The sequence below is a fragment of the Anticarsia gemmatalis genome, chromosome 1 (genome assembly GCF_050436995.1).
Source record: "Anticarsia gemmatalis isolate Benzon Research Colony breed Stoneville strain chromosome 1, ilAntGemm2 primary, whole genome shotgun sequence".
Classification (NCBI taxonomy): domain Eukaryota; kingdom Metazoa; phylum Arthropoda; class Insecta; order Lepidoptera; family Erebidae; genus Anticarsia; species Anticarsia gemmatalis.
The window spans coordinates 7,134,530-7,155,120 of record NC_134745.1 but is presented as its reverse complement, the minus strand read 5'-3'; the positions used below and the strand labels follow the sequence as shown (position 1 = coordinate 7,155,120).

At 33.5% G+C, this 20,591-nt stretch overlaps 1 protein-coding gene across 4 annotated transcripts in view; it reads right to left on the bottom strand.

The window, feature by feature from the left end:
* The window catches only part of LOC142973622 (myosin-IIIb-like), a 40,625-nt gene extending 25,648 nt beyond the window's left edge, over positions 1-14,977 (bottom strand). For all 4 annotated transcript variants that reach the window (XR_012959518.1, XM_076115511.1, XM_076115531.1 and 1 more), the window contains exon 1: positions 14,765-14,977. The gene's annotated coding sequence lies outside the window, so the exon portion shown is untranslated. The remainder of the gene's footprint in view (positions 1-14,764) is intronic.
* Positions 14,978-20,591: the final 5,614 nt, after the last annotated feature.

Genomic DNA, 20,591 nt, shown 5'->3' with positions numbered 1-20,591 from the left:
GATAGAAATCAAGCCTTAAACATAACTTTACAAATATAACGAAATAAAACTAGAATGCTAAAGACAAGAACGAATTATTTTAACGCAGGTTATTATGAACGTTTGTCACCTAGCTACTATATTTTTATACGTATATTTTCTAGAGGAGAACAGATTGATCAAGATGTAGGCGTCTGTGCACTCAGATCTAGATCACTACTTAACACGCTCAGAGGTGAAGTAAACTGACAATTAAACAGTCCATTGTCTAGTTAGCTGCGCGTGAAAGATTAACTACAATAGATCACAAAAAGTAACCCGATCTCTCAACATGTACAACAATAAATAAGCAGTCAATACATTGAACAATAAGTACTGAAGTAGATCGCAAATACTGTTAATGGAATTGAAAACAATAAAAGTGAAAAATATTTCTTATCAGAAGCATTTAAGGTGGTGATTTAGTATTGTTTGTAGATTATGTTAACGCCATTAATGATAGTCACGGTACTAGAAAGATCGCTAGATATGAACTTGTACTTTAAAATATGCGTGGTATGTATTGATGTCAAAATTGTCTTGTACATTTATAAATGTGAAATAAGTCCGTGTGAATGTTATTGGGAAACATTCAATTGTCATCGATTACTACAAGTGAGAAACGTTAGTTAAATACCTAGTCATGTCAATTCACAGCAACTGTTATAATAATTACTGTAATAACTGTAATTACCGCTTTAACGGACAAACAATCGGTTAACATGTACAATATTTTATACTCTAAAGATTCATGGAAAAGCTATTGAGATAAGCTGGCATTATTGCAACGCTGACTCATCCGTTGCATTCCCGAAACGTGACATAACATACTAACTAGGGTTAACAGTGGTTTTAACTTGACGGTCAACAAATAAAATTAGCGCCATTATAATCATTATAATAAAATTAATTAATTATTATATCATGGTCAAAGTTTAATCCATAGTCAGTAGTCACTAGTTCGAGAAAAATAGAGACAGAATAATAATACAAATGGACGGAAAAGGTTTAAAAAAGAACAAGCTTACTTCCATACTCAGAAATAGATAAAGTATTGTAATGTTGTATGCGAATAAAACAAAAAGGTTAAAATGTTAATAAATTCTAGTTTTGCTGCAGCATTATATTTTGTAGGAATTCATAGCAAAACCCATTTTCAGGGCGTGACTATCAATACAAAGCGAAACTTCGATACGAACGTGAAGTTAAAATTGTAAATTATTGTTGTCATGACGAGAAAGCAACGCTTTCTAGTTGTACTAAAGAGTAAATAATGGCTTTTGACTGATTAATAACAATTGTGAGCTATTCGCTATTATGGGAAATATAACTATGGAATACTATGAATACTTTAATTAATTAATTTTCTGTTTGTTATTGTACATTATGAAAAATAAATTTGGGATAAATTACCTTCATGTATATCTCGTAAATCGTAAATCTTATCTTCATTATTTTTATGAAATAACCAAGAAATCCGGTCACCATATTATTATAAACTTATTCTTGTAATAATTTATATTTAAAGTAAAGATGAATTCTATTTCCCGCTAATTTGATTATTTTTTATTAAAATTTCAATAGAAAACAAGCGAAGAACGAACGCATTAAAATATTTTGTAATTTTGAAATGAGAATCCTAAAAGAAGAAAAAACTGTAAGCAGAATCAATTCGATTTTTTTCTTTTAATTAAGGCCAGAATGAAAAGAGGTTTTAAGTACTTGTTGTTAACATAAATTATGAGGTTGTTTCATGAATTGCTGTGCACTCAAATAAAAGAATAAAGACGTAATAGCATTTTTATGTCGACGATTATCTCCGAAACTAATAGTCCGTTTAAAATGGACCCTTCACTAGCTTTTGATGAGCAATAAAGGCAAAAGCGTGGATAATGGTGCGTTTCTGTTAAGACCAAAAAATACCATAAGTACATATTAATTTCCTTTTAAGTGCCTCGTTGATCCATTAGTAGCTAATTGCTCATCGTGAGGTTCCCGATTCTATATTACCTGGGTAAATAGTTTATTAACCATTTCAAATTTTAACACACATTTTTGGAAACCGCCTAATATATTAGAAATTTGGGATGAAACTTAACGAATCTGTTGATTGACTTCAAGATTAAATCAACCGTGTGCTTTTTCATTAGGTTTAGTGACTATGATATTTTCATTTAATGTTATCTTATCGCGTGGATAGAATGGAGTAGTAACGCTTTATTAATATTAAACCGTAGCGTTGTGCATCGATCATCAGTCATCAGTAACGGTGGTAGGTGTCACGGACCGGCCGATACTCTGCCTCTAACATGCGATGTAACTACTTGTTTTAATTTATTCTCAAAGTTCACTCACTCCGAGGGCTTGGTTTTCTCTGGTTATATAAGCGTCGATAACCAGAATCCGACGGCTGACCCATAAGTTACAGGTTCCGTAAAACTTGTCAAAATGTTAACTTTTTGGAATGAATTTTCTGTTGAGAAATTTTTTGGTAGTTTTAAGTGTCAAAATAGACTATTGACTATGCGACCAGCAACATTACTTTACAGAACTTTTAAAATACTCTGTTATACATAATTTTTGTTGAAAAGCGTTTAGTAAAACGTTTAGCCAACTACACAAGAAACATAAATTTAATTTTGTTATTCAAACTTAAAAGCATTAAGTAGGCGACATCGAGTGTTTGTAAACACCTACACTCAATATCTTGATTGTGTCATTAACCGATGCCCTACAGTGAGACCAATAACAGAAACTGAACCAAAAAAACCGTAATTGATAAATCGAGATACAGAAGCAAGTGGGTACAATCATGTAAATTCAATTTGATTCCAATTCACCTCGGACAAACCAACAAAAGGTTTTATGACATCATTGCCTACAAGTATTAGAAAGTGTACGACTCACATTCAAAAGTGCACTTTTTATAAACACTTCTACATCACCTCATTTCAATTGACTTCACAAATAAGGTCCATTTATTCCAATAACGGTGTCAAGAGAAATTTAACTGCAGATCTCATATATACTTATTTTTACGAAAGTCGAATACCTTTTGGTCATAATATTATTTCCGTTCCCAACCTAAAGAAAGATATTAAAATAACTCAACTCTTATATTCTCTCCACTTTCTATAGTCCTATACATAACGAATCCTATGATCTTGAATATTATTTGCATTTACATAATCCTCACGTGAGATATTGCCTTCGAATAAAAACATAATAAAAACATAAATCTTAGCTGCGTGTAATAAAAGTAATGACTTCTAATTATGCACATATAAAGCACCTATTATTTTTCAAAAGGGGCTTTACAAATCAAAAATATAATCAATCAACCAAACATTATGCGTTATATTTTCTTTATAATTTAAATTGGGAATCATCATTCATAAGTCACGATTTAATTATTTATACTTACTTGATGAGCTATCAAATCAGAGATTAGAGTCGTTACTTCAATTTACATGTACTTTGCAATTATTTGTATGTGTAAAAGTAAACATGTTTAAAATATTTTAGCATAGCGACGTAACAGCTTAACCTCCGAACTGCTTCAAACTAGTGAAACGTGCAAGTTGTATAAACTTTTAAATATGCACGAAGCTAAACATATAAGATTTCGTAAAATCCGATCGTAAATACAATTATTTAAGTAATAAAACACAGTCTTATGTGTATAGAATTCGATGTTTTATTAACAGCCATATAATTTATTATACGAGCGCTTTTAACTCAAAATTACTTCCTTCCTCTTTTTTAGACTATAACGATGATTGGTAATACTATAAAGACACGGAATTTAAACACATTTAATGAAATGTTCGATTAAATAGTATGAAATACACTTGTTTATGTTATATTTACGACTGCTCTGTTAGTGTTATTCTTAGTTGCAAAAGATCACTACAACGCACTCGTTGACTATTTAAATCACAATCTTGTACCGAAAAAATGAGGAAACGTTACGCATATTTATGAGTTACATGGACCATTATCCATTGCAGTTGTTTATCAGCACGCTACCTGAACAGAGACAAGGTCATCACGATATCTTACACGGACCCTTGCTTTCGTTCGAACCTGTTTTTGCCAACACCGTACAAACTGGCTAGTGGCTAAATCACAATAAAACAAATCACGTGGTTTAAATACACGAAAATCACAATCACAGCGCACAAATTCTCATGCAGAGTGATCATGCTAATCGTTGCAGGTATTGAATCGCTTATCTATGTCGTATTCATTCAATACGTGAAGCGTGTGATTGACCATTTACAGAGCATTACGAGGACAATACTGGGCCACTGAGCCACACTTCCGTTTGCCCTCTACGCTTTAATTATACAGTATCGGTAGAGGCCTCTCAAATGGAGCGTAGCCTAAAAATTGAACTGTAATTACGAATAGTTTAGTGTAACTAATCATTCAATTCGTTATTACCTAAATCTTGCCAACTGCCAAACGTAAACCGAAACTATTTGTAAGAATTCAACTATTTCAACAAGCTACACAATCACATATCAATGGCTAAAAGTTCAATGACAAATCCCTTCGTGTCTTTGCACCATATCTAATTTGACATGATTTCTTTTTGAGCAATAACTCAAGATGGGATCAAATGTCATAGATTTCTAAGTTACAAGCTTTCGAAATAAATAGCTATTGACCCTAATGTCATTTTAATCGCAGGGTTTTGGGTAGAATGTGCAAGCGAACGGTAACCATCTGTCACGAGCACTCACGACTACGACTGTAAAATATTGCCGCTTGAAGAGAAATGTGAATTTCGTACAGGGTTAAATATGCTTGAAATTAGGTATGAAAGGATGCGACTAAATCTCGCAATCTTTTGGTCGACAACCTCAAACATTAAACGCTTAACAGTTAGGCTTTAAATTATAGTAATTTCTTTAAGCACTTCTTAATCTGTAAAGTATTTACCGTAATGCTTTTGTACCTCATAGAAATGCTCAGAGCTTGGATACTTTATAACATTTAAATATCTTGGTGCTTATAGCAGACAACAATAAAAAATTATCAATTTTATGAGTGAGTAAAAATAGACAAGATGGCAGACGCACATTCGTTTGGAAATATTCGTAAATTTCTTTTGGCGGCATTGAACAGGTTTCCTAATTAGGCGGTTGGTAGTGTACTGAAGTTCACGTGTCGACCTCGATGCGCAATGTCAGGAGCAAGGCTAATCCCTCACGGTTACCTTGAGAAGCACGTGGAAACCATAACAATATATGCGTGTATCATGGAGCTTATCACTTAAGGGGTGAATTCCACCGACTTGTATTCACGTGAGTGCTGCGTGGGCAATAATCCACGGAAGTAAGGATAAGCTGCTGGATATAGACACGGCCTTGTCCTTCAACATTCTTCAGGTCACGCTAACTCATTCAAGTGTGTTTATAGCCTAAAGATATAGTACAATTTCCTTTAGTACAAGTATCTTTGAACTATCAATAAGCATTATTTATTTCAAATTACGTTAGTAACAGTTATTGCGGAATATGCTAGAGGGGCTGCGAAGTTTTTTTATACAAAATTTATCGATGGCGTACCGGTTGTCGATTCGATAGTCGCGTAATCGCGACAGCACTTTTCTACAATTAAAACGCTCGTAAATACTTTTTTCCTTGTAGAAAATTAGCTATGCCGCAATTTTATTTATGGATTACTTTCTTAAATCAGACACGAACTTTATTGCTAGTATATTATGAATAAAAAATGTTTTGTATTAATATTCTAAGTAGATAGAAACCAGAATGTTCGAATGAAATTCAGTCATGCAATCGAATTATATATCAATATTGTGCATAATACAAAACTAAAGTAGCTAATTAGAATCTCAAGCGCGCCGACTGGTTTGAAAATTAAAAACGAGTTGTTGAGCGTCTTTCTCTTTAGGATGTGCATTTCAACTGGTTTGTTTAAATATTTAAATAAAAAATGTTTGGATGGCGTCAATCAACTTTTCATTCGTCGCCTACGTAAGTACATATCATGGTTCTTAATCAGTTAGATATGAGTCTGTCTAAAGTCTGAATAGTCTCATTTATTACGTATCTATAGGTCGTCTAAAATTCAACTCATTAAGATCCATTTGCAACCTGTTATGAGAGTTACGCCATTTCCCAGCGCGCTCGCAAATATTTAATGATTGGATCTATTGCACTATAATGAACGGATGCGCTGTAAAGATTACTAACAGGTATCCGGGTCTGCCTCATTAATCATTAAATAAAAAAAACATAACAATAAGACTCCAATCATATAACAAGGTACAAAACAGTTCTCACTACAGACAGCTCTTAGCGTCAATTACATGAATAAGAGACCAAATATTGTTTGATAATTTTAACACTGAAGCATATGCAATCAATACATCCCACCTTTAAGTGCAGAAATCAATCTAAAATACAATCTATCTTATAATATAATTTCCAAATATGGCGATTCATGTCAACCGGACGCTAATTCTAATATATTTAGCAATCATTTTGGACATAAACGAGTAATTAAATAGTATGCAATCTACTCAAGACGTAAAGCAATATAAGAATTAAAAAAACAAAGATTGGGGGTGACACCATTGATGGTGTTTAAAATAATTTTATAGCAGTCCTTGACACTCATCGTGCTGAAACGTGACGATCTCGTATTATCCAACTACGTATGTAAATCTAGTTTAGGATTCTAGAGCAGTGCCGCGATTCTCTACCACTATCGACTACCGACAACCGGCTAGCTATCGAATTTTGACATTTAGAATGTATTGCCAAAATGTTTCCTACGACACCCGTCAGAGGCGCTGATCAGATTTTCATACAAAATTTCTCGATGACAGTTCGGTTGTCGGTAGTCGATAGTAGTAGAGAATCGAGGCACAGTTCGTTGGGTAGAAAAAATTAAAAAAACTATTCTCTAGACAAGTAATTAACTATCTCGACGGTCTGTAAAAAGAGTTGCAAGAGCAGTGTTTTTAAAACGACAGCGGTCTTCTACATTGTCTTATGTAATTGGATCTACTAATGAAAATACAAGCTTTCAAATGTAAAGTTTTTCAACCCGTTTTGATAAGATTAAACGCAGCACTTTAACCTCAGCTTTGTTATTATTACTAACAATAAACCTCCATAAAAGTTGACAGTAATTATAAGATAAAGTTTTGGTTGAGTATAAAAAATTTGAATGCTGGCGACGTTTTCAAAAAGCTGCACCTGTCTGTCTCAAGACTTTCTAAAACATAAAATAGTCTGCAAAATGTTACAGTTTTAACGTATATTGCGTAACTAATTAAATTGTGTAAATATATTTTTGTAAACAAATTAATGCGTATTTCGTAACGGCTCATTTGTATTCAGAAACATTTTCAAAGTTGAAGCAAAGGTGAGCATTGATGCTAATTGAAGCCTTCCGATAACTCCAACTGCAGTTGATAAGTACTCTTAAGGAAAGTTCAAAAGTGCATAGAATATTTTAAATGATGCTGGTACTAAGTTTACCGATAACTCTTTTACAATTAATTGACTCGCCTGTTGTTGTTTCTTTAGGTTATTATTCAAGACCATCAACGTAATATTATAAGTAATTTTGATATGTAGTGGCTCGGATACATCTTACGAAGGTGTAGGATAATTTTAATATCAGTTAGTCAAATATAAAGAGTAGTTGTTGGGTCTTATCTCTCTTTCATAATTTGTCTCAAACCATCTAGAGCTCTCACCACTATCACTGGCACCGCTTAATAGCTGGTTGATTAATTAACATATTAATAAAATATCACTTAATTATGTAACCAATTAGACAAGATTGACACGTTTCAACACTCGTTTCTATCAAAAAGAAAGAGTCAAATTAAAATCTGTTTCCAAGAAAGCAACACTACTTATGTGCACAATCGTAATTTAAGGACATTACGGTCCTCAGAACAGACAAGCGTAGAGTAGTGGAAGGTTGTTTAAATGTTTAGAGTTAGTTTATAGATAACCTAAAACACTTTTTATTCGCACATCAATTAATTCGCTTCAGGCAGCTGAATCACGACGTCAAATTGGCCACAACACAGAAATCCATTTCACAAATTCAACCTAAATGACGCAGTAACGGAGACACTGTCACATTCCCGCTGTTATTAAAATTTGTTAAACGGGAGAACAGTTTGGGTAAAATATATTTTGTGGTAAATGTATGCGCATAGTTGATGGCAAACAATTCGTTACTTCACTCTAAGTTGAAGCTAGACAATGATGAACGCTCCCCGGCCGCTAGCCGGATTCGTACTCGCACGCTTTGCCTCAATGACAATTCCCAACGCTCGATTGTTGTCTCGTTATTGTTCTGTGTCCAAAGTATTCAGTGCATGTATACCACTCAACCGTACACTTGTAAACGTATATGCTACGAATCTAGATAAGTGAGAATTTAACGAGTTTGTACCAATTAGCAGTCGATTAGACACTACGCAAAAATAATTGTTAACCATTGGAGTTGTTCAGTTTGCGTTCTGTTATATTTAGATTGTATGCAAGAATTAAAAAATATCAAAATAATTCGATACTGTTACAGACTCTTTGTCTATCGCTCAGAAAAGTGGTAATAAGAGATGCCGCTGCTTGCCATACTCTCACCTACTTAACTTAAGGTAAAACTTAAGGTCTTAAACCACTAACACCCTTAGATACACCACAAATTAGATCTATGACTGTATATAACAGCAGAGAGACAAATTGTATACCTATATTTATTTACCCAGGAAATAAGCGTATATTTTTTAAATGAATAAATAACGATGAGTAGAAGATAACCAGTAAGAATGCAGTTCGTTACATCACTGGCAAATCATGTAAATTTGTTTAGACAAATTGTTGGTGTATTTGAATTGATGGCTGAAATTAAAAAAAAACTTGTTAACAGTAAATTATTTACGATAGAAAATGTTTGAAAATTGTAAATCGTTTCCTTATAAATATCTAACTAATAACGCAACCGCTGTTTGATTGCTTCTGGTTGCTAATAGTGCGGTTGTGATTATATGCAGATGTGTTATTTAGAACTTAATACCTCTGGAAACCTCATACATGGAAATGGCATAAAGGTAATCAAAATGATATTTCAATTGCGCGGTCAGAGTTTTTATATCAATATACAGTTACATAACTGGGAAATGTCGATGAATATCGTATAGGATAGGCGACAGAGATGTACAGACATGGCGCTAAATCTATCTGTGCAATATGTTCTTTGTGTAAACCTGTTACGACAGATACTGTACGGCTTCACGCGCTCCGAGCACTCGGAATGAAGGCAGTGCATGTAGAACTGATACCCATCAATCAGTTTACAACGTGAGACAGATCATTGCCAATGACGTATGCGAACGTGTTTTTAAGTAAACATGTTGTCGACGAAAACGAAAACACCAAAAGTGACTCACTTTGATAGCGGTCTAGGTCAATACAGGTTTCCAAACAAAATAGGAGGCTGATGTCACCTACCTCCGCGAAAATTAACAACCATTTTAACTTGTATTAGCGTGTTGTGTAACAACAGATGATATCGAGCCAGTATTCGCACTAAACACCTGCTAACAATAGCCCTGCATATGTCATTTCCATAAATTAGAAACCATGACGAATGTGATGCTGCGGTCAATATACAACCATTTAAGGCCATTTGTAAATCATCAACAATCAATTTCAATTGTCCGACAATGGGCCTTAAATTGCTGTTAATTCCCATTGTAATTGTTAAGACATAATTGTCCAGTTCGAAGCATTTTTCTGCCATTTTGTACCCGTATGTTGTTTATGGCGAAACAGTCGAAATATGAGGCCATAAACACGAGCCGAGTCCCCAAAGAGTAGTCATTGTTGAACGCCGAGTACAACGATATGACAATAGCAGTAAAGTGTAAAATTGGTTCACATTACACACTGTACATTATGACTGTAACAGATTGGTGTTTTGCTTCTTATTACTGTACTTTTACTGAGAAGTAATCACAAATTTTACTGTTGGAAAGTCTAAATAAAAAACCACCATCAAGAAATATCTATTAGTGCAGCTCTTTGATACGACAAATAAGCTCATTACTCCATTGCTCATTATAGGCAATGGTTTATGAGCAGTATCAAAAACTATATAAAATGGAGATAATGCAGTAGTATTCGTAAGTATAATTTTAATAATTTAGTTTCATGAAACAGCATTACTGCGGCCTGCATTCTTGTAAAACTATAAGTCTCAGTTGCTGCGTAGTGATTCCACGTCGATTAGGAACTAATGTTTCGCTTGAATACTATTCAAGGTGGTCTCGATGACAATGACGCTAGTGACTATAATTTGTGACTGGAGCAGCAGCTGGCTCAACGGTTTCTTGTGAACATTGATTTTATATGAAGAGTTTTACGGGACATTTTCCCCGTTATCAAGTCTTCGTGCATAATTCCATAAAGTTGAAAAATAGCTCAACGCCTATTGTTTGTCAATAACAGTAAAGACTAACGTTTTTAAAGTATGCTCTTTGTTATTACTGCCGTGTTACTTTTCTTCTTAAGCGTAAAGGGTTCAGGGTATAAACTGATTAGCCACACTAGTTAACATTCCGCTACCAAAGTGAAAGTACAACTTTAAAAGCGTATTCATGTACGACGTGAAAAATACGTCGTAGTGAGTATTGTAAGAATTTATCCGTTACTGTCACGGAAACATTGTAACCTAAAGGCCTAAAGTGAGCCGCGTGCAATACGGGTTTCGCCATTGAACGAATTGAACTGTTGCTTTAATCTGTTGGGGCCGTAGTGAAATCTGTCGAGAACCGGGTCGATATCATGCAATTGTAAGCGCATCACTCCGCCTGGCGTTCGATCTGATTGACAACCGCCGTGACGTATCGACGGCGTCACACTTTCCGACCGCGACCAATAGTCGAATTAATAACTCGCTTATACCGAGTGAAATATGAAACAAATTGAAACATTCCCCATTGAGTGCGAACACGTAGTCGCCGGCCGCCGAGCGATGTCGCCATTTCACAATTAGATCCGGAAGAATCTCACCTGCGTTTTAACCACGAGCCGGCACTAATGCTCACCGTCGCGATTGTTCAACAAATTGACAAAAAATTTGTTTAAATAAAAGCCTTTTCTCCAGCAAATAACTGTAGAATAATTGCTTTGAAAGTTTATTTCATTTTACTTTGTGTTCAAGTGCAATCAAAGAAATGTCGCATTCTTTTAACAACTGCACGGTTGAATTTCTATTTTTGTGATCAGTGTAAGTGCATAGGAGTAGGTGAGCGGTGTACTAACTAGCTCAAGCTGGGAACAATTCTTTAATAAAGTTGTACAAATGAAATGCTCTCGTTGCGTTTCCGGCACAAATGCACCACTTGATCGAACAATGCGTCGGTTGTTTTATATGAAATCATGCGAAAACGGCACAATGATTTATTATACAAAACACTCCCACGTATGGTAACGCACACACTATAATGGTAAAAAGTGGGATGAGCATTCAATTGTATCGGCCTGTTCGAGTTTAGTGATCTGAACGCAATGTACGAGAAACATCTAGTGGACGTCAGGGTTGCATTGTGATATTGTTTGCTACATTTTTTGCAATAAAAACTTTGCTTGCCGCGTAAGTAATACCAAAAGTACATAAAATGCAAGTTTTTGTAAAGATTAACTAACAATTCTTGCCGTACGTTATGGTTAATTTATGGGATTTGAACCGACAACTTCTGTTTTGCGAATTCGTTGGACCAGATAGAGCGTAATAAAGAATTGCAACACAGAAACGCAGATTTATGCAATTGTATATTTTAAAACTTAATAATGTGACGTAATGTAGGCTTTCGGAGGCCAAAATTTCGAACTTATTTTATTAATTTAACATAAGTTTGTATTGCTCGTATTGACTTATACTCTTGCATACATAATAAAGAAAATATTATGACTGAAAAGTTAACTGCGCCCAATATTCGTAGTATATAATAATATTATCTTAAGCGTTTGCATGAATTAGGCCATTTACTTAACATAGTATATTAAAGCAAAATTGTATTAAAATAAACTAAATATAAAGTAAATAGTTAAATATGTGTCGATCAGCACCCCTGAGCGTTGATACACTTGGATGCGGTTCTTATAACGGCAATTATTTGTTTACGCAACACGTACGTGCCATGTTAGACCAACAGCTCGTGAATTATACTTATCTCTCAATTATTACCTCAGTCAAGGTCATCAGTGTTGAATAATATCATTGTTCTCAACGCTTGCCGAAATACTGGCATTAATTTGAGCAACTTTTCTTGAAAATGCAACACGTTTTATCTGTATACATGAAGATAGGTTCGATAAAAATAAGCTGAAAGAAGTTAAATACTTCAATACTAATTTTGATTTTTTTCTTTTTTTCCGATACTTATTCTTAACAAAGTACAGTCAGAAAAATACTCTCTACACTATAATACAAAACTGTTTTGAACAGCGTCAATTCTTTTTCAGCAAATGTTCTTGCCAACTATACCCACGTCTCGACTTCCTGCAATAACGATTGATAGAAACAATTCTTGATTAACGTTTTACGACCGCTAATGAATGTCTATTTTCTTCTTATTGACAATAAATGTAACTGTACGTAACAGTTTTGTACGTACCATTTTATTACCTGCTTTATTGTCAGCACTCTGTTTTGAAAGAACTTCAATTTATTTTATGTTTGTGTCATCAAAACATAAACATTACTTTGGAATTTTAAATTAACTCTTAACAACAGTGAATTCTAATGATAATTGCAATTAGAGAAGTAAGTACCTATTACTTTTGTCAGTTAATTCGATTTTATCATTAATATATCCGCATTGATTGTCCAAGAGCAGACATTTTCGATCGCAACATAACATACATACATAAAATCACGCTTTTCTCCTTTTATATGGGTTGGCAGAGACCAACAACGCAACTTGGTACGAGCCTTACAAGCTATCTTGATTCGTTAGCATTACCAGAACATTACAGTACATTAACAGAACATTTTTTTCTTGTCAAAAACACGCTTCAAGGATCTCATAACATATTCTAATTGAGGTAGGCGTAACATTTAAGTCAGACCAAACAACATAATTAAAATTCATATTAATTGATAATAATCTACGCCTCAATGGAAAACCAAGCAAAATATATGTTAATTTAAGGAGAAGCATTATCGCTATTTTTCCTTGAATATTATTATATTATTTTTTAAGAAAACACAGTTGACACAAACATAAGTATGAGGAAATATTAACAGTTTGCTCTCAAAATCGTGACTTGCAAATATACCTATAGGAAATAATGTTCTACATTTGCAAATGTCGTAATTATAAACACAAATATTGTTTATACAACAACTTGAGACATTCTATAAGTTATGTCAAGTGATTGTGGAGTAAAATCTAAGGCAATGCAGCTTTGGCTGTCAAACTTTCATTGTGCTAATTAGAAAACATCGTGAGGACATATTGCATACTTGATAATTCTTTAAGCAGTTCTAAAAGGAATGCAAAGTGATGGACTCAAGACCACGACGAGTTCGCCCCAGAAACTAACATAATAAAATTGAGAAAAACTGCTAGCACAATATTCTATTTTCCTACAATTAAGATTAACTTTACAAGAAAACCAATTCTTATCTTTCAAATAGCAAGTAAATCATTTCTATCTTAATTGCATTACTGCAAAAAGTAATTTCAATTATACCTATAAAAACTACTGTGGTCATCAGTCCTTGAATGAAGATTGCAAGCAGAAAAATGTATTGGAGCATAGAATTTACTTAATTCTATCTAACCCGACGGCAGCGCGCAGCTGGACTAGATTAAGAAACGAACTTGAAATAAAACTACGCTGATATCTAATAATACAATGGTTAAGAGACTGAAAGGTCACGTGTTTAAATGTAAGGAAACTTGCAGGTTAAAGGTTGTCTGTGTCTAAGTCTATTCATTGCACTAACGAACCCACTTTCAACACAAATTATTAGTATACTGCAAATTATGCCGATTATCCCTTATAGGAATACTGTTTGTAACAGCTAAGGAAACTCAGTTATCCTTCTACCAAGCGTAGGTTTTTCTCTACGTTAGGGTTAGGTCATAAACCCACGCAAGACAATTAAGGTCTGCATCAGTTTACCAAAATGTTTACTGTCGTTTACATGACAAGTAAAGGTGTGATAAAACTATAACAGCAAAAATGCATTCCAAAAAATATTATCTTAAAATGTTCATTAGTGTAATATTTTTATAATAATGTCGAAAACAACGACTTTTGCAAGATTTTTTTTGGTAATTATATTTATTACAGTGTCCAATAATAACAAAATTCGCCAGTTTACGAATTAAAAATATCTTACAATTGTAGTGAAAGGTAATTCAATAATATATTTATTAATGACTTATATTTAGCACAGTTTCACAAAAGTGAAAATCAATTGCATTGACGTGTGTTATAAAAATATTATGGCGTGATAATGCAGCTAGCCATTTTTTATGTTATCGTACATACTTTTATTAATTGGTTTTTAGATAAAGAAATGTTTTCTATAAAAAGAAACAGTAACAAAAATAAAGCAGTAACTCTAAGGCAGACATAGTATTCTTTCTAAACACTTCATGAATAAAGTTATTCACTGCAAACAAATGATATTGGCATCCGATATCCCAACAATAATCTAAACTTACCCGCTTAAAACAAAACCGCAAGCCAAGCGTTGTTTATATCCTTTATGTTAATATTGGTCCATACAAGATTTCAATAACACATGCACTTTCAAAATTATTTATAACTTTATTGTCGGGTTAAGTTGCCGGCATTTTCACGCGAAGGCGCGAATGGAACGCACAGCGAGCGCGCAGCACCGCGGTTAGACACATGTGAAATCAGCTGTGGCTGTGTCGCGGGTCTCGCGGGTAACGGAACGTTCCCCCTCCTCACCACGCCCGCCTCCTTCGCCAGATAAGCCTCAGATAAGATAATTGTGTTTATTTACGGATTAACTTACTGTACTGTACCAAATTGCACGCGTGGGAAATGGTGACGCGTCACGGATTTCGGACATCAATAAATACTTTATCGTACTTAATTGATAGAAAACAACACAACAAGATACAAAACGTGTCAAGTGCTTGATAAAAAAACTTTTGCTTAGATTTTAGTTAAGATTCATACAAAAAGATAGGAGTGTCATTTTATAGAAACCACGCAACAACACGCACGTCATACGAATGTATATGTAATTTATGACTTCTTTCTGTTGTTAACTATTAATTATAAACTGCCTTTCAAATGTTATTACTTTGTATAGTTGTACGTTAATGCGCCAGTTAGAGATTTCCGTAACAATTATGGATGGAAATTAATAACTGTATTGGTAGTACGAGTATCTACCTATATCATCATAAAGAAAATTATAGTCTGTCTTAATTCTTATTGTCACGGACTTTCCCTGCATTAAGTATAGGAGAAGGTTATTGTTTCAAGTATAATTAATATTTGATTTATTGTTCCTACTGCCTTCAATTTGTTACAATGTTTCAACGTTGCTCATTATAATTATATTAGTTCATCTTACAATCGACTTTAATACAATCAAAGCAATTTTATGAATAAAATTACACAGTGAAGTTGTATAACGTAACAGTCATTATGTCTACAGACTCGTTTTCCATAACCAAACATTACAAGCTCGTCTGGGACCTAGATTTGAGAGTTGTATCACATCAAACTGTTTAATTAATGTCGTTAAGACACAGATAAAATAATATAATACTTATATAAGTTGAAATACCACTCGGATCTTTTTATACGAGTTTTGCAAATTAAATTTTCATACAATTCGATTCGACTATTTTGTGGAAACAATTGAAAACTATTGAAAGAAACGCGTGATAAGTTCTCGAGTTTATTTGAATAGTCAGAAATAAAACTATATTATTCACTTCATGTCTTACTTTCACTAGAAAGGCTATAAGGATTAAAATGCATGCACAAACGGAAACAAATCCGCTATCTACAGACTTTTGAGAAAACTTATTAAAATATTCAAATAAATGCAGTCTTTATTTGTTTAAATTTATGTATCGTATATTGACACATAACTTATTTAAATGACCGAAAAATCTTTTTGACTTCTCGATGCATACTGGGTAATTATTTAAATATTGTATGTTTTGGGGAAAGAGATGCGAGTCTCGCTTAAGTAACGAAAGCATGAAAGCAATCTGCATAAAGCACGCGTATGCTAATTATAAGTACAGTTTAAATATTAAATACAGATATGGGAACGTGTGAAGATATACGAAGCAGACATTGTTTAGAAACTAGGTCTACGTGAAACTAATTCCGAACATTTCTAAATAAAGGTGTTGGAGAGCCGCTCCCCGACCTATTGTCAAGAATAACTAGTCTTCGTTTCCAATTAGTTGTTACAAATCGATTCAACGTTTGATTAAATAATCCTCAATTGTTAACGTCAGGGTTAGACGAATTGTCTGAATACTATGCGATTCAGGTTTACGATCAAATTAATGTTGAAATGTTTTGTTACGAAACTGCATTTGCTATTGTTTTGTTACGGCACTTTGAATGCCTTGTATGCTTCGTGAATATATCATTTTGTGAGATATTGCTCACGCAGAGAACTCAACACCTTTTAAAATGCAATTTACTTTTCCGAGATATTGGTTATTTACATAGGTAAGTTGCGCAACGTTGTTGATTGCTGCTGTAAGTACGGTAGACGGCATAGTTGATGTAAACATGATGCGTGATGAAATGCAGAGGACTGTACAATATGTTTGGACAGTTGAAGCTCTAGCCATAACATTTAACTATTATGAATAACTTGTGTTATATCAACTGCGGATAATAGTTTAGCTTTACTTTGTATATAAAGCTTACATATAACATTTATTAGAACTAAGATACGTAATTTATCACATAAAAATTGCTTGAATACGCCACAAATAAAATTTCAAATGGGTATATTATTATTCTTATACCAGAACGGTATCATGGTATAATGGTAGAATGGCTTAAACTAAGCAAAGGCACGATCAATCGGCAATTCAGCATTAAGCAACAATAAAGACATAACTAGTTTATGTGAAGATCTCTGTCTAGTCTATCTAAAAGTCTAAATAGTTAATTTTAATAGAAATACAGTAAATATTTATAAGACATTCTAGATTCTACACACAATTTCGAAAAAATGCTGAACCCTGACTCTGTTATCAATAGTAACACAATTTCCTCTTAAAATTTCCGTAAGCAAACTAAAACAACAATAATTCGTATTGTTCTACAACTTATAGTATACTGTTTTATATTCGCAATGAATGAACCTGATATTATTTCTATTCACTTATAGTTATAAACCTACATAATGTTGCAAAACAAGGAATTGACATCATTGATGGTGTCATCATTTAGGTATTTTGAGCGATGTGTGAATCACAAGCTTAGGACTTAATAATTCTCGATTTCTCATTAAAAGAATATACGTACAAGGCAGCAGAATGAAACAATAATTGGCAGACGAGTTCACAACCTATTGATAAGATAAGAAAATATTAAAGCGATAGTTTTCATTACTATGTATTTTACTTTTTATCTCTCGGATGATCAATGATTGCTTTACAACACATCAGTAAACCGTAAAATCAAGCTATAATCAAATATGTAGAGTATTACTCATAATTCATAAATATGGTCTGCTGAAGTTTAACCAAAACTATCAAGTTTTTTAGTAAACTGTAGTTAAATGTAAGTAACCGCGGCACAAAGAGTCGTACAAAGGTTTTGTTGCGTCGCCCGCGGCTGAGATGTTATCAGAGCGCTCACCTTGATCTTTACACGAAACTGCACAGAGTCACCGCTTGACCTCCGCCGCGCCGCCGTCCCCTTTCATATGCGTACAATAGTTCTCGTAGATACAAACTACTATTGATTATTTTTGACACCACCTTGAATTGTATGAACAGAGTCACGGTCCCGAACAAATATTACGAGGGCAATACATTTTTTAATAATGAATCAACTGCACTGTTGATCTTGGGTCTCTTAAAGAGACCTTACGGAACGATCTATTAAAAGAAATCCGACTGAAACTCGAAAAATCTCTCTACTTATCGTAATTCCTTTATGCTGCATTATAACACAATAGTCAACACAAAGCTAGAACTACAATTATTGTGAAAACCAACATGCACATGCACGTACAATGAATGCGTTAGATACGATTTGAACAATTAGAAATCGAATCGAAATATCAATCTCGTAGTATACATTTTGCAATGACATTTCTAGGGCAGAATATAGCTCTATCCGTAAGAAAATGGAGCCGTAGGTAACAATTTTATAGAAATTGTTCTAGACTAGAAACTTGACGGGACGATAAAAGCAGTGTTCAATTTTCACCGTAAACAACTTATTTTAACAGCACGATAGGTTAAAGATACCCTATAGGCTGTTAGGGACTATTGATCTGCTTTACTTTGTCTCAAGATAATAGTTCCATAAACAACCTGATACAGTTCCTGATCGAATTAGAAAATAACTTCTTCAATCGTTCTAAAACTGGTTTTGTCTACTGGAAAAACCAAAGTTTAATCTAGTCATCGTATAAAGAATGCAGGATATTGAAGTATACTAGCATAATGCTCAAATAGAAAAAATAAACGCTAGCGAAATTTATAATAAAATACTATATAATCGAAAAGTAAAAGGATATTTGTTAGTGGCATATAATTTTGACCACGTCTTTTAGTCTGTTGGAGAAAACAATATGGTAGAGACAAATGTCAACTCGGTGCATCCAGTAAAGACATATGTTCGCATTGATATGCATCTCTCATAAGCATTTTATGTCGCGAATTTAAATTTTGAGAGCCTTTCTTGAATTCTATTATTAACAAAGACTTTCTTTCGCAGATTGATACTAGAAAATCTTAGGAGTATGTGTATGCAATTTGTGAAGGTGTAGATATGTAACAGTAGTTTTTGTTACTTAGTTATCAGTTACTAATTAGCTAACATTGAACTTCAAATACTATTAGATTGAGTAGTTACAACTTTTTCTTAAATATAACGATTTCCTCGAGAGTAAAACAAAATATCAAGTGACTCTACATGACTCACTTAATGTTTTAGGTGACTTTACCTAATTGGTAAATGAGTCATTAATTACATTTATATCTCAAGCAGTAGAACTGATTTACAAAAATATTATTCTTTAAAAGGTTTGGATTATTATGAATCATGCAAATAAAACCTGTAGTGTCCTTTAAATTATTTTTAACCTTCCATTGATAATAAAAATAACAGGTCCTAATTAATACGTCACCCTTGCTAATACGAGTAAACATTCATTATTGGTTTGACACTAGCCAAGGTTACAAAAGTAGAATTAAAACCGCATTTATATGTTATCTCTGGCTTCGCAAGTAATATGAAGAAAATATTTATATTATTGGATTTCGAATCGTACTAATACAATAGTGATGTACCACAAATTATTATTTTTTTTCAGAATGGTCTAAATAATTGTTTATCACTTCCTCTTATTTCCTTCCTCTTGAATCACCCTTTCTATTAAAAAATAACTGCATCGATATCCGTTGCCTCCTTTTAAAGATCTAAGTATTCATACATACGGACATAGGAACAGACGCGGGAAGCGACATTGCTTTATACTATGTAGTGATAAAAAAAATGCTCTATGTGTTTTAAAAATTAATGTCAACAAATTATCTTGTTACTAATAAATAGTGCCAATCAAGTTTGATGTATTTTGAGTTACAACACTATTGTATTATTTGTCCGATTTATATTATTGGATTTCGTATATTATAATAATATTGTTTAAGTTGCTACACTAAAACTAATGGCGTGACTTAATCTTAAGGCAATAATAATATTAAAATAATCCAATAGAATTGTACTTCTAATCGTGTATTGACGTCATTACCCCAAATTAGGACGCACGTAGATTTACACAGTTTCGAGATTTATTGTATTTTAGGTATTATTCTGTAAATATTATATTATTGACTTTATTGATCTTTACGGCGCGGTCGGTTGTGTACCCGACTGCTAGATCCCAGATTCGACTCCCAGGTCAGACAAAGTGCTATTGGTCTATCTGTAATTTATTTTAGATTATTCTCAATAGTAGGTCGGACTTTGTAACGTGCCCTGGCGATGAGCCCTGTACTACATAAGACTAACATAGTTAATGGCGTAACCCGGATGTATTTCATACACCTCTGCCTACAACTTCGGCTGTGACGAGCGTGATATTATGTATGTATTATATTATGTTCTATTAACGATTAAGTTTGAGATTGAGTTATATTATATCTACGAAACAGCATTGAATATATCAATTGCACTTTTAATAAGTTGAACAATATCGGCTGATAGAAATATTTGCTGTCGAAATCAATGAAGCAAGCCACTTGAAGTGCCTGAGACGTTCACTAGTAAAGGCCAAATATTTTCGCTATGAGT